The 17102-nt window shown below is 33.6% G+C and overlaps 1 protein-coding gene across 1 annotated transcript in view; it reads right to left on the reverse strand.

Moving 5' to 3' along the window:
* GRID2 (glutamate ionotropic receptor delta type subunit 2) overlaps positions 1-17102 on the reverse strand; it is a 1366457-nt gene that overhangs the window by 1267304 nt on the left and 82051 nt on the right. The gene's annotated exons all lie outside the window — the stretch shown is intronic.

Genomic DNA, 17102 nt, shown 5'->3' on the forward strand with positions numbered 1-17102 from the left:
CCACTCTTCAAACTCAGGCCATGCCCTAGCTCTGGCATGTTCTTCACCGCTATGTTATATAGCTTGGTTAAGAGGAGGCTCTAGGCTCTAGAATCAGACTGCCTTTTGTAACTCGAGCCCCACTCCTTAATAACACAGTGACTTTGGCAAAGTTACTTAACTTTCTGCTTCCTTTTAGAAAAAATTAAAATATAATACTTATCACAAAGAATTGGTGATAAAACTAACTCAGTCATTACATACAAACACCCAGCTCCTAATGCCATGCTGGCTTCATTGCAGGTACCCAAAAATATTTGTTGAATGAACGAAGGCAAAATTACTATATAAACACATGTAATATATCCTTTCTAGCCTATTTCTTTGTTTGCTTGTTTACTTTCTAACCTATTGCCAAACTGCATATATCAACTCCTTTGGGGAAAGAATTGTTAAAAATGTAAATGAATTTCTAGAATAAAACACAGGAGTCAGTATTTGCGATCTTGGATTAGGCAAACGGTTTCTTAGATATGACAACATAAGTACCGCAACAACAGTAAAAATAGACAAACTAGACTTAATGAATATTAAAAATTTATGTGCATGAAAGGACATCACAAAGAAAGTGAAAGACAGCCAAGAGAATGGGAGAAAATTTTTGCAAATCTTATATGTGACTAGGGACTTGTATTGAGAATATATAAGGAAGTCTTACAACTTAATAAAGCAAGTAACCCAATTAAAAAATGGGCAGAGGGGCCGGCCCAGTGTTCACAGGTTCAGATCCCAGGTGTGGACCTACACGCCGCTCATCAAGCCACACTGTGGTGGTGTCCCACGTACAAAAAATATAGAAAAACTGGCACACATGTTAGCTCGGCAACAATCTTCCTCAGGCAAAAAGAGGAAGATTGGCAACAGATGTTAGCTCAGGGCCAATCTTCACCACACACACACACACAAAAACAGGCAAAGAATTTCAATGTATATTTCTCCAAGGAAGAAACATAAGTGGCCAACAGGTACATGAAAAGATGCTCAACATCATGAGTCTTTAGGAAAAGGCAAATCAAAACTTCAGTGAGATACCTCTTCACCTGTACAGGATGGTTAATTTTTTTTTTTAAAGCAAGCCATAGCAAGGGCTGGTGAGGATGTAGAGAAATTCAAATCTTCATGCATTGCTGGTCAGAATTTAAAATTGTGCAGCCACTTTAGAAAAGTTTGGCAGTTTCTCAAAATGTTAAACATAGAGTTATCAAAGGACCTAGCAATTCAACTCCTAGGTCTAATTCAAGAAAACTGCAAACAGTCATCCACATAAAAACTTGTACACAAATGTTTATAGCAGCATTATTCACAATAGCCCAAAAGGGGAAAAAACTAAATGCCCATCAGCTGATGAATGGATCAAGAACAGGTGGTATGTCCATATGATGGAATATTATTTGACAATAAAAAAGAATGATACATGCTACAATATGGATGAACCTTGAAAACATTTTACTAAGTGAAGTAGATCAATCACATAAGGCAGCATGTTGTATGATTCTACTTATATGAAATGTCCCGAATAAGCAAATCCATGGAGACAAAAAGCAGATTAGTGGCTGCCAGTGACTGGAGGGAAAGGAGAATGGGAAGTGACTGCTATGGGTATGGATTTTCTTTTTGGAGTGATAAAAATGCTCCAAAATTAGATAGTGGTGATGATTGCACAACGCTTGTGAATACACTACAAACCAATGAGCTGTACACTTTTAAAGGGTGAATTATATCTCAACAAAGCTGTTAATAAAAATATAAATGACACAACAGGTTCTAGTTGCAATGCCTATAGTAGCTACATTTGTGACTATGAGTTTATTCATTTTGAGTTTCACCTTCCACGACAATGAAACAGTTGAAACTCATCTTTAAGATATTTTCCAATTCTGAAATTCTAATCACAATAAAATACTGTTTTCCCTAAATAAAAAATTATATAATTATACACACACATACACACACACATTTCACATATATCCCTAATTAGCTGCTTTTAGTCTACCTAATAAAGTTAAACTGTGAAATGTGTAATTACAAATGTCTTAACTTTATATTTTTATAAAGCTTCTCATCTGAATTAACAGATGACAAAAAATGTTCTCTGTCAGAGAATGAGAATACAATTTAATATATTTAAGCCCAAATGCTGGATTTGGCCATATATTCATCATCTTTTCAACATGACTGCCAGTTGAAAAGACAACAAACACCATGCTTCATGGGATAATAGGCTCCACAGCTGTTAGTGGGCTAGAAAGGTTGCAATTATGAGTAGGTTTGGGGGAAGCTGAGAATAGCTCGAGGGGTCTGGGGTTACAGGTTCAACATCAGAAGGGTAAAGGCAATTGAGAGAGCACGCACACAACCATGGCTCAGTTCACAGTTATGAAGAGAGCAACCTGTCCTCAGGGTTACTATTTTGAAAGAATAATCTGTGCTAGTCTAGGATGTAGAAACTTGCACCAAATCAGTTAGTTTTCAGTGACACGTCCTGAGTCCTTTTTGATTATCTGTATGTTTACTTACTATCTCTCTTCTCATGAAAGTAAAATGTGGATAGCTCAAAGAGAATGGTAAGCAGTAGTTTGGTCTTGGACTAAGCTAGATGTCACTCTAGTTTTGAATGTCAAAAATAGAAATGAACAGATAGACAATTCAAGAATTAACAGATACGCGAGTTGCACGAACTATATGAAACTATCTGATCCTCCTTCTCCTATATTCAGGTAGGCATATCATTGCTAAAGATATAAGGCATCTCAGTCCTACTGCTAGATAGTAACATGCCTTTTAAATGGGGTCTGTTCCTTTTAATTTCATTTTTGAATAATATAGTTGAAAATCTAGAAAAATGCTTAAAAAGTTATATAGTCATGAATTTCTAGTCTCTCTTCTATCATTCTCCTTCATCTGCCTAATTCCTACTCCCATCTCTCCCCAAAGTGATGACTATTCTGTGTTCCTTAAGTATAATTCCAGAGCTTGTATTCATATACAAGGAAACACAAATATATATATTCTCATCTCACATTTTAAAACAGAAGATTGTACATGAGACACACTACTCTCCTGCCTCCTGCTTTCAAGTTAAAGTGTTTCTTGGAGACATGCCCATATCAGTACATAGAGAGTGCTCATCTTCTTGACATTTGCATATTATTCCATTGTTTAATATGCCATAATTTAACCAACATTTTAGGTATATACAAATTTTTCCCATTTCAAACACTGCTGCAAATGAATGTTTGTGCATATATAAATGTATGTGTGCCAGTATATCTGTAAGGTAAATTCCCTAAAGGAGATATTAATAGAACATTATTTACATTGAAATGGATCACCTTCATTCTGAAGCAGCTACATAGATACATGATTTCTGGGTGAAACTCCAGTTTCGCCAGGCCACATAAGCTTGGGGTAGACACAATAATGGCCATCCGTACCAGTCCCTTTTGAGTCAGCTCTCAAAGATGTGGAAGAAATCAAAATCCCTTTCATATGGTTCCTCAGTAATTACTGATACGTTCTCTGAGTCAGCCATGCTCTCTCGGTCACTTTCACTGAGAGTATGTGGGTCTCAGGCTGCTATTGTAACATTCTTCCTCCTCCATGTCATGACATGAGCTGTTTTCATGTCTCCATTGCCTTGTACTCCTAATACTACCCCACATATTTCCATGCTACTTCTATGACACAGCTTTGCCTTTGTCACTTTGCCCTATATGGAGAGCACTTCCTTTCATTCTCAGTTTATTCCATACAGTCAGGTGGTGGAAATAATTTACTTTTCTTTATTCTTGATCTTGAGTTTTCAAATAGTAAACAATATATTAAACTAGAGATCCCTTCTAACTATGATAGTCAATGGCACGCGTGAAGTCAATGACAGGCTTGCTAATAGCCTAAGGTTCTCCATTATTTATTTTGTATGGAGAACCCGAAGAAACACACACACACATCCCACACATGTACACACACACACACACACAAATTTTATTTTAATTGTCATTTTAGTTATTTTTTTCATCCTTCTTTCAATATAGTTAATGAGAGAGCTATTAATGAGAACTTGTGACTTTCATGAGACTTGGAAAAATTTTTAAATGATATTTTAGCTTTTAAGGGCCAATAGTAATTTATAGTTATTTGTAAAATAAATGATCCTTCTCATATGTTATCTGATAATGATGATATTGTCCTGAATTTTAGAAGTTTTACACAGTATTTCAAAGGGCTTCAAGAATTAATGATTCAATCTTTCAAATTGTGTCTAATGTTGCTTTTAGACTACTTGCATTGTAAGAAATAAAAAATACTTTATTGATTCATTCTAGTCGTCTACTGTTTGATTTTACTGCATTTCAAATAACTTTACAAAAACTAGCAGCAGTTTGTTCTACTGTGTAGGAATGGTTTGCCCGTGCTTTAGGAAAGAAAACAAAACATGAAATCATTTTATTTAAGTTGTTACTAGGTTAACACTGCTGCACTGGAGCTCATTATTTAGAATTCTTCCACAACTGGAAGCACCTGATGTGCTGGACCTTCTAGGCTCTGCAGAACTATGTTTTAGATCCTGACTTCTGCTAGATCATAATAAACAATAATGAGTTACAATCATTTCATAACAATTGTTTTCTTGCTTTGAACATCTGTAACAATTATAGTTTATATGCCTCTTTTGGCACTGACATGCTATCTCCATTGTTTTACGAATAGGTCATCTCTCCATAATTAGGCTCTAACTCCTGAGGTTAAATCACTGTATATGCTACATCTTCTGATGCAGAGTCTCTCCCATGGTAGAAGCTTAAAAATTACTAGCTGAAGAAGATTTTGTGTGATTATGATAATTCAAGGCACACTATTAGCTACATAAGATTATTAAGCCACATATATAAAAACACTTAGCACATATACTGACATATACAAAAAAATCAATAAACATTTGTTTCATGACATTTATCAAGTATCTTTGGCAAATATGACTTACAAGACACTCTGTGCCTCATTTTTCTTACAAATATGGTATAGTACAAGCTCTTTCGTATTCCTTTAGCTCTATGGCTCTTTTCTCTAACAAATAAAATAATATCTAACTATTGAAGTAAATTTCTCTGTCCTCTTGGATAAGATAACACTAAGTTAATGTGTAAATTTTCTCAGAATACTTCACCAATAACGAGTCTAAACATATCAGACAATATGTTAAGCCACTTAAGGAATATTTTTTATTAAGTCAGTTTGGCTTTAATAAGTGAAACCAAAATGTTTGTCATATCTAATTCTTTTGGCTCATTAAAAATTGCATATGCTTTAGAAGAAATCTACTAAGTGTTTATTACATATTTTAAAAGGAAGACTTCTGTGATACCAAGTTCATGTTAATTTTATAAAATATAGTTTTCTATACGTACAAATATTCAAAGAAGCACAAAGAGTTTGGCCTTCAAGAGCCAGACTTCAGTTAGAAAATAACAACTAATACTTATGAGTTACTAAACTGCAGTGTTCTTATCTGTAAAATGGGAATAATTTTACCAAAGTCGAAGTGTTTAGAGTGTTCAAGGAATAGAAATAATATATTTAAAAATATGGCATAATAATATATACTCAGCAAATGTTATCATATTACAAGTATATCTGATATCTTATAGATATTATGCTGTTCTATCTATGAAATATATTTCTAGTCCCAAACAACTACACAGAATAAATATATCAGGGCAGGAGAGTTTGCTATTGGCAAGAATGAAGATTTTGAGTTTGAAGTTCTGGTTTGAGCACTGGTTCTGCTAAGCTAACATTTTCTGTCGCACTAACCATTTCAGCTAATTTCTACTTTCCTAATTAGTGAAAAGATTACAATGACAGCTATTAAGCAATGTAGGCTTTGCCAGATCAACAGTGTCGATATATTTGAAAACCTTTTTTAAAGGCTGTAAAAATATTATGCTATTCTTCATCTGGATTTCTTCATAAGATTGACAATATGGATGACTTACTTATTCACTAACTGTCCGCTCTCCTAGTTTGCACGTTCCACAGAGCAAAGATCATGCTATTTCTCTATTTTTCTATGACTTATTGAGAAATATAATATTAATTCTTTTAGGTTATTCTTGTAAAAAATTCCTATTAGTGAGCATACCAACAAAACATGTGGACATTCAAGCTAAATTTTAAATGATTATGGGAACAAAGACTATATTGTACACAACATATTTAAAGAAAATATTATGATTGGCCATGTTCATTTAGTTTATAACTTGAAGTCACTTTGTAATTTTAATATATGTAAGCAATTTTTCTGTCAAAATATGTCACTGATAGATTGAAGTATAGATTACTTTTCATTATCACTGAACACAAAGAATAAACAACTGAAAAGTAAACTATTGAGAGGGAGTCTAAAAGTAATATTCAACAAATGCAAAACAGTAAAGTATACTTTAAGAGGAAACTAAATTTTATAAAATAACATGGCTACTAGAAAGAACTTGTGTGGAAAGAAGTACGCTGATTTACATAAACAAATTTATTTCAATTAAGGATTGCAAACGGTAATTATATCAAGTCAAAATAAATGTTTATTCAGAGTACATATAATCACAGAAAACAGTAATAATTCTTTCCAGTTGGACGTAAGAGAAACTGAATAAATTTTAAGAAAAAAAGGCCTATTATTCAGTGGTGAGATTTGGAAGTTTGTGTTTAATCAGGCTTCATCTATAATTTTCATTTTTATAAAATGTTCTTTATCAGCCTTGGCTCACAGTATTTATATTCTTCCAGTTAAAATATCAGTAGTGGGCTTTATGCACATTGTAATCAGTGAACTTTAGATTTGAAACCCAGCCACACCACAATATCTAGAACAACACTGGGTTTGGTCTTTGTGAAAAAAGTTTTGTAGAATTTATGCAAAATGGATAATATTAGTTCCTGGAATTAATCAACTCTATTCTGATCAGTAGATTATTTGTTAAAATTATGGTGTCCTGTTCACCATCAGTAAAGAGCAGCCCTCAAATAAAATCAATGAAAATAACCACTTCTTCACCTTTTGGCTAAGATCAAGTGTAGTTAACACTGAATGAAAGTAATTGAGAAATCCTCACATGTTATGAAAAAAAGTGGAACTGCAGATAGTTACTTATATAACTATAAATATAAATAATGTGCTGCTGGTCTTCATTGAAACAAAAATGAAAGTTGAATAATTAGGCAGTGAGCTGTTACGTGAAACCTAGCAGCTTCTGGAAAGGAGATCAGTGGTACCTCCATTGGCCCACTGAGTAACCTTGGACAAACCAAGTCACGTTCTGTGCCTTGGCTTCCTAATTTTTGAGAAAATGATGACTGAACCAAACAAATTCAAATTGGTCTTATTCAAAATGACCAAAACTAAGTGTAGAAATACATCTAACTGGGAAGGAATTTCATCAAATCATCAGATTTTAACATAAAAATTTCATAAGAATGAATATCCAGCTACTTTTATTCTGATCCATGTCTACTCGGTCAATAATCTTTTTTTATCCCCTGACTAGACTAAAACATATGAAAGACAATGTTCTCAGATCATTTCTTCTAGTTTGCGGGTTAGCTATATCTCCAATTATGAATTCAGATACTGAATTCCATTGTGCTATCTCATCAAATATCCTGAGAACTTGGTTAGCATGCACTAACTGTTAAATGGAAGATGCCCTCTGAAAAAATAAAAATTCAAATACCACTAAATTTCTGAGGCTGCGTATTATATAAAACTGTCCAAAAATGTGGCTAATGGATGGCATCCAGCATGTTACTATTACTGTTAAATGATTGAGATAGACAGGAGTAGAGATAGAGATTTACATCTCCATTTCCAAAGAACTCCCATGGGGAAAAATTAATAGAAACTTTTCCGGTTTTTAAACAAAAATAGTACTATAAAACAGGAGTGGTATCATGTTTGTTTTTCAATTCTCCAAATTTAAACAACATGTTATTTGTAGGAATTAATCACAAATTAAAAAAGAAGAAGAAGAAAGAAGAAAAAAGAAAGAAGAAGAAGAAGAAGAAATTGATCTTGCCAGTCTGCTTCTAGGAATTATTTAAATAATAAAATTTGCTTAGTTAAAGAAAATTGAAAACCATGGAGAGAACTGAAAATGAAGCAAAAAATTATATAGGACAAATATTTCCCTAAATAGTTAACTCTAGGCCACATTTAAATATGTTTAAGACTGTTGTAGATTTCTAAATCCAATAATATTCAGATTTATTCTGATAATATGTAGGTTGAGTGAAGAGAGGTTTAGGAAATAAAAATTCAGGAAAAGTAACTTCACATTAGTGCAATCACGGCAGTTTCAAGATCAGTCACTACCCCTTCCCATATTTTCAAATCCATTATACACCTTTGTGCTTGCATTTTTGTTCATTGTTTGCATATATGTTACCTCTACGCTTTTCTTGTTTTCAGTTACTATATTTTTGTCCCTTCCTTATTCTCATTTACTTATTCACATTCGGTCATTATCTATTCCTTCATTTGCACACTTCCATTCTTTTTTATTCTTTGTTTTACTCTTTTGCTCACACATTGAGGGCTTGGGCTTTGCCTCCATTGTTTATCTTGTTCCTCCTTCATATTCCCTTATTTTTCACAAGTTCCTTGTCCCACTACCCTTCTGTGTGTGTGCGCGCATGTTTGTGTGCGTGCATCTTTGTAGATATGAGATTGTGTAGCACATGAGTAAGAATAAGATCGGAAGAGGAAGACGTGATGGTGTAACAATAAGCATGATAAAGATCCAGATTTACACAAGTTAGCTTTTAATTTCTTCAACAAAACAGGTAGAAAGTATCCTTTTGAGAACTGACTTCATTGGTGCTTTCTTTAGCACTAACGTTACTAGGTTACTAGGTTGCTGCCAGTCTTTGAAGGTCTGAGACTTAAAGGCAGAAAATAGTTTTATATGTAATCATGTGTTATACTTAATGCACTTTACCTGCTCATTTGTCCTATTCATATTACACATTTTTCTTTGTATCAAAAAACAGAGTAGGTCATTTAAGTAAATTTATAAGTACCATTTCAAAGAAGAAAGCTGTTTACAATTTCTTGTTCCCAAAATTATGGTTTCTACCGTGGTTTAAAACTCTAACGGAAAATAATAACTCTGTTCATACTTCTGTCTTATCCTTTAACTGAGCTTTTTATCTGAAGAGCTTAGATGTAATCACACACTGCATTTCAAGCCAATGGGGCCTGAAAAAGAGATGTGTGCAGTCTGGCACCAAAAGGATTAAGAACTATGGCATGACTGGTTTGTCACAACATTATTTAAATAAATCCATCCATCAAAGGGACTAAAAGTACACAGATGCATATGACAACACTTTTAATGTTTTATTGGTGTTTATCAAATGAAAGGTAGCAGTGTTAAGAATGCACGCAATGAAAGATTTTATCAGTGAAAAAAAGCAATAAAGCAGACATTTTTAAAACATGATTTGGAAAACCATCAAGACTATCAGTAAATTCCTTGAAAATACACGTCTAAGAAGCAGTTATTGAAAATAAATTTATCAAGTGTAGAGTTTGATATCTGTAATTTTATATTGCATTTTAAGATTTTACTAAGTATTTTCCTTGTAATTACATCTTATTATCTGACAATATCATCTGTTTTAAAATAAATAAATATACACATATCAAATGAAAGTCTTCTTTGGTATATTACTAAATGTGTTCTTTAATTACTAACTAACAATACCTATTAATTAGCCTAAATTAAACTCACATTTGGAATTATGAAAAGAAGCAACAATGAAGATTACAAGATTTGCATGCTTATATTACATAAATTTTAACTTCACATTATAGTTATCAACATTTGGTTCTATTTGGGGTTAGTGTACCTGCCTCTCTAATTTTTATACAAGTATAAATTTACATGGAATGTAATTTGTTCTACACCTAAAAGAAAAAAATAACGTTCAAATTTTAAGAGAGATCTTTTAAGGTGACATGCGTAATTCTACAGATTGCCCGTATAAATGAAGGGAAAAAGATAATGATATAGATTAATATCATTGGCCTTACCCTCAAAGTAAATATGCCCAAAAACATACTGTTTTCAGTAATGGAGAATAGAGGAGACAAAAAGGGAATATTCAGGCAAAATAATAATATTTTCAAAAATTATATAGGTTTTTCCTTTTAGCTTATAAAAGACATTACTGGGAAAAATAACAGTATTTGAATAATGCCTATAGCTTAGATAGGTAGGATGGTATCAGTGTTAGTTTTCTAATTTTGATAACTACTGCAGATAGGTAAGCGAGTAAGATTATCTTTGTTCTCTTCTTTTTGGAAATGCACACTGCAGTGTCTGGAATTAAAGAATTATCACGTGTGCAATTTACTCTTCAATGGTTTAGAGTAATACATATAATTTTTAAAAAGCAAAATTTAATAAAAGATGATATAGGCTCAGAACAGATAAGTGAAGTGTGCCTTAGGTCAACCATGCAAATCGGCAATAACGAAAGTCACGTTGAGTCCTACTGGTAGTTGTCAGGGGTATGTTTTCATAAAACAGAATAAGGTTTCTGATAAAAAAAAAAAAAAAAAACGTAGATTTTTCAAAAACAGAGTGAAGACAAAGACACCATGACAGATCTGTCATGGCCTGAGGGAGGGTCATTTTTTTAATGGCTCTTTCAGAATCGATTTCAGCAGCAGACTCCACCAGTGTGGGAGTCTTTTCACAAAAGCAAGGAAAATACTGTAACTGGAGAGAGTATGCTAGTCTTTTATAGCAAAGCTGCCTGTGGCAACTCAACTTGCTATTATGTCTCAATCCTTCAAGAGAAACAAGGGAAGCTCAGAAAAGGGGTGGAACCTGAAAAGACCAAGGTAGTGAGAGGATACAAATGGGTACAGAAAATGCATTCCTTGAGGACAAATTCTTTATCTACATCTGTAATCCACTCAGTCCTCTTTTTATCCTGTATTCTAACATTTTGCTTTTCTATCTGAGTCACAAGAACTATGGATTTTTTGGGCAAAGCTCCAGGGAGCACTTCTAAATGTTAAAGGATGCTGTTACAAACCTCAATATTTATTATTTTCAAGGTAAACAGAGAGTAGTGAGTAGCCATAGTTAGAGTAATACAAACATTTACTACTAATATTGATAATATTATTTAATATTTATACTCACTCCATGCCTGAGGCAGCTTTAATCACTTGACTACATACATTATGGTTTTTAACACTTGAAATAATTTCATGAGGTAGGTACTGATACTTTCAGTTAAGAAACGGAAATCATGAAGTTGTATAAACTGTTCAAGATCACAGAGCCAGCAAGTACAGAAGCTTGGCAGTCTAACTTCACAGCTCACACATCTAGGAAACAGTTTCAGGACAATATGTAACATCACAATGTATAAAATGTTCTACAGTGTAATTCATATACACACTGATGGATTAATCAATCATTATGGGTCACTATTTCTAACATGACTTTTACAGAATCCATTGCTCTTTGACGTTAAATTGTATAAATTTTTACGAATGTATAAATTCACAAATCATAGGAATATTTCTTTGGCTAACAGTAAGAAAAACACCATTTGCTCGTAAGGAAAATGTTATTTGCTAGATCAAAATTGAATCCAAAAATTTCTGGTTTGATTTTATTCATTCAACAAATTTTATTTTGTGCCTATTTTGTCACAGATACTGCTCTTGGCATGAGAAAAGGAATGGTTAAGCAGACATAAATTCCTAACATCATGAACTTTCATCCTAGTGAGAAGAACAGAATACAAACAAGATAAAAATATAGAGTATGGCATAAGATAATAAGACATAGGATAAAAACGTAAAGCAGTAATATATGAGTTTTTTCCTTCTATTGAGTAAAATCTGCAACTCTCCAGATTCCCTTCCTTAGCCCTAGTTTTTCCCTGTGGAGGCAAAAAGGAGAAAATAAATCCCATTTTTTAAAAAGATAATAGCCTGTGAATTACGTTAAATTTCCTACCACATCCTACCATAAATTTTTCTTATTTAGAAAACACTGATGCAAATTTCATTAAATGCACATGATGTGAAATTATTTGGTCTGTGCTCTGGACTTGATCCCTCCTATGAGTGTCCCTCTGCAACCATGGCCAGACCTAAAAACAGCCACCAGATGTGGCTGGATCAAGGCAGAGTCATCTTTTTCACTCTCTTTCTGAATCCTGTAGTTCTATATTCTGTTGACAACAACATGAATTCAAACAGATTGTTGTTGTTGTGATGTGCTGCCAAGTCAGCTCCGAATTCCGGCGATTCTATGAATGAGCGACGTCCACAATGTCCTCTATTCAGCTCATGCCTATGGCTTCCTTTATGGAGTCAGTCCATCTCATATTTGGTCTTCTTCTTTTCCTGCTGCCTTCTACTTTTCTCAGTATTATTGTTTTTTCCAAAGAATCCTGCTGTTTCATCATGTGCCCAAAGTAGGTGGTCAGTTTTATCATTTTTGTCTCCAGTGATAGTTCAGGCTTAATTTGCTCTAGGACCCACTTGTTCATTTTTCTGGCAGTCCTGGGTATCCACCAAGCTCTCTTCCAACACCACATTTCAAATGAACCAAGTTTTCTACTGTCAGCCTTTTTCACTGTCCAGTTCTCACACTCATTCATAGTAACTGGGAATATGAGGGTGTGGATAATCTTGGCCTTAGTCTATCTAACAGATATATCTGGGAATAAAGGTTAGTTCTAACCTATTTGCTGAATGATTTTAGGCAGATTATTTATTTGCATTTAATTAATTTTCTTTATCAGTATAATATTTATAGTAATTTTGATCTCATTGCTTTGTTGTTGAAGATAAAACAGGTGAGTATATGAAAGTCACAAGCCCAAAGTATACACATGGGACACAGTCAATTAACGTTAGTTTCTGTATCCCTCCCATACTGAGTTCAGAGTTGAGTTAAACATGCACACTGTAGTCAAATAAAATTTATCCTCATCTGTAACTGTGCACTTGTTTTTACTGATTCTAGTTTTAAAAAACCACTCAAGAATTAACTCTTTTAAACATCATTTTGATAATCTCCACCTAGTATTTCAATTTTTCTCAGTTTCTTGGAATTTCTATCTTCTAATTCAACATATTTAATATTTTTTGCAGCTTCACAGCACTTGCAAGTTTGAAAAGATTCTTCCCCATATTCTTATCCTAGTTAATAATGAAAATTCAGAATGACAGAGTTAAGGATGGAACCCTATGACAAATCACCAGAAATCTATCTTCCAATGAATACTAATCCACAACTCAGGGTTGTCTGAATATGATCTTTCAACCAATTATAATCCTGCCTGACCGATCATCAGTCAATATTTGTCCATCTCGCCAACAAGGATATTAAGAGAGACCTTTGCAACGTCTTATTGAAATCTAGATACATTAACTCTACATCATTTCCCTTCGAATATATTTAAAGGAAATTCCAGTCATAAAGATTGCAGTACCTACTTGAGAAACACTCATGACATTCATGGTAATCTACTAAAATGGAAGTAGACTCTACCAGATATTAAAGTGGGTCCTTAGAACTGTGAAGCTGAATAGGACACATTTTTAACAGTTGTTCTCCAGGGATTCTTTCTCTACAGAGAAGATGGTCACAGAAATATTTTGTGAAGGAAATCAGATTCATGTCATACCACAGTCACTGAGTTTCTATTAGACCAAAGAAAATTATCTGAAAACATTTTATGAAGCTTTTAAATTTGCAAACCCCATATTGTACCTTTCCCATACCTGTGATATGTATGAGGAGTATAGTAAGACGAACTAAATGCCCACTTTTAATAAACCATAATTTCAATGTAAGGATCTCAGATACTGGCAGCCATAAAAGAGAATTGCAGAAGTCATTTTTACAGATCAGCATTCCACTAAATGCCTAGTTGAGAGTTTTTTTCCTAAAACACCAAACTTTCTAAAATACCAACACTGTGTTACTAATTAGTATGCTATAAAATTATTATGTATATAAATCTGTTTGAAAATTGTTGAGTTAAATAGAATTAAGGATCAGTTTCCACTATTGTGATGCTACTTACGGTATATGCTAACATGCATCATGAAGCCCCACAGAGAGATGGAGTATGCAACTCTCTCCTCACAGTCCATTGACCAAAAAACCTATTTATCTCATAGCACTTAATAACATTTCCTAATTTTATCTTTATAATAGTTATTAAGATTAGATAATACTATTTTAACAACAACAAAGTATAACAGAGACTCAGCTCTGATGTTGGAGTTAAGAGACAAGTCTATCCCATACACACACACACACTCATAGGAGATGAGGAATCAGGAATTGAATTAAATATTTGTGAATGAAATGAGCTTCATGAGGACAGGGAGTGCTCAGAGTTTGGTGGTCATCGCTGGAGTACTGTATACCTAGGATTGCTTAACTGGAACAAGACTCAAAGAGCAGTGCATGATCCCAGTGATAGAAAACGAGTCTTAGAGCTAGGGTGGTGACTGCTAACTCTACCCAACATGTTGCATGCTGATTTAGATTGTACTGTCATCCTTCCTCAGGAAGAGGAATTATATTGACCTTCAGAAGATCTAGACATGTGGAGGTGTGAAAGGCAGAAGCAAGGTAAATGAGGTGGATGCTGACTAGAGAGAGACCCAGGGATACTTTGTGACTAGAGCATTGGGAGCACCATTGTGACTTTAGGAGAACACTGACTGCATGCAGAATATGGTGAATATATAGCTGAGTCAGAGAATCCAAAGCTTTCTTCTGATTTTCAATACAGCCAATGACCTGAAACGGTTAAAACTCTTCCACCTAATAAAATTGTCCTCTTTTTTTCTGATAGCAATATCAACAATTGCCCACAGCAAAATGATTTGGGAGAAAATTGGTCTCTTTTAGAGTTCTCCGGCAGCAGATAGGCAAACAATCTTTTTAAGCACCAGGTAGTGCTGGTAGGAAATGCGTAATATCTCTTGTAACAACAACAACGATTTTTGAATTTAAGCAAAATATTGGAAGATTTGTTGTCTTTTACTCCTTATATGTTTTAACTTTAGCAAATTAGGTTCACAAAGAGAATGTTGAACTTTTGAACTAGAGGAGAGAAATTTTATTTATACTACAGACTTTAAAACATCTTAAAGAAAACGTTAAGAAAATTCCCTTCTAAACTGAGAAAGTTCTTAAAATTGGTAAGCTCTCATCTCCCCATGTTCTGGTAATTCCTCCTGCATTATTATTAAGATAAGACCCCCCAGAGAGAGCTTTCCAGGGCCACTTATATTTCCACCCTCTTTTCTCTCCACTAAGTGTACCCTTATTCATATTTCTTTGACTGGGGACAGTAAAACAACATGGCTTACCCTCCCATTTATCCTGGTCTAATATTCTAGTCAGCCAGGAAATGTCAAGAAAAGTAATCCTCTCTGTTGTTCACTGAGGGACACACCGGGGGATGTGATCAGGGCTTATAAGAATATACCTCACAGAGCTTCTCACTCTCTGTACAACTTGCCGACTCCTGTTTCATGCACAGTTGCTTTTACTGTTTCGTCTTTCATAATATCTCCTACACAAAATAAATAAGTACATAAAATAATTTGGGTACATAAGAAGGAAGAAGAAAAATATCAGAATTTACCACTTGTGAATATTTCTAGACATCATCTCTCAATCTTTATTACATCTTCTTTCTTCCTAGGGCTGAGATTCTTCTTAAGACAGAGAGAAACACTCTATTTCTGACTATCTCAGGTTATACACGGTTTAGATTAATATGACTGAAATCAAAAGTATACATAAACACATAAATTACCATTAACTGTTAAACCAACAGCCTCAGGTCAACAACAGTGTGCTTTGAAATTGTTACATTCCAATAAAAATGTCTGCTCTGTTAGGTATTGTTAAGCACATTACATATTCAATCTAGAAATAAAGTAAAGACAGATAGGTATCTTCCATTTTGCCTTATCACCAGTACCAAATTAATGACTGACATATAACAAGTGTGACTCACTTTTTACATCAAATCGCTAAATATGAGACCATATCTCATTGTCTGTTTTTTCTTCCCTGATCCCTTGGAAGTTACTCATAACACTTTGTATAAATTCAGAATTACTCAATAAACAATGTATTTATTTAAATAGCAATTTGTTTTAATACATATTGTCTTGTGAGTGATTTTTAATACATATCTTACTCAGCACGGTGAAACAACACATCCTTCTTTATCAATTATTGCTACATAGAATTTTTAATATCTAACAATGGCTTAATTTAACAATAAATATCTTCCATTTTTTCAATATTTTCTTTATGCCACTACCTGATTTTCCCTCTCAAAGATTTTTTTTTTGCTGCCAGTAATGCTAAAGTACATAGCTACCTACTAAAATTACTTCCCATCTACTTCAATAATATATCTTTGTTGTTACTTTGCCACTACTGAAATGGAGAGTGACAGCTTAATTTTTAATAGCCATACATTATGACTTTAAAATTAATATTACAGTTCTAGTTTTCCCTTAAGGAATAGACTATAGAATACATGCTACATATCACTTTGAGGACCACATTAGCAATGCCCTCAGTATTGATAAACTGAGTGTGAACATAGAATAATAACCCTGATAAAATCTAGCTTCTAGTTCTGAAGGGAATCATGATAAAGTAGCAAAATGATAGACATGCTCTCTAGTCAGCTTGAAACACTTTAAAAATGACAACAACAACAAAAAGATGTAGACACTATCATTTCAAAAACAATTCAATCTCATCGTAGAGTCTTAGGGTGTCATTGAACACAATATCAAAATACTACCACATAAAAATTAATTATAATTGTCAGATTACAAAGTAAACCTTTCATTATCTGTTGTGAGGGGGAGGATATTTCATAAAGGGCATATTATATCTATTGAACTAGTAAAGGACTTATTTGAAGAGTAAATTAGCTATATATTTCAGATATATATTTACATAGATCTATTTCTA

Source organism: Equus quagga, chromosome 3, assembly GCF_021613505.1.
Source record: "Equus quagga isolate Etosha38 chromosome 3, UCLA_HA_Equagga_1.0, whole genome shotgun sequence".
Lineage (NCBI taxonomy): Eukaryota > Metazoa > Chordata > Mammalia > Perissodactyla > Equidae > Equus > Equus quagga.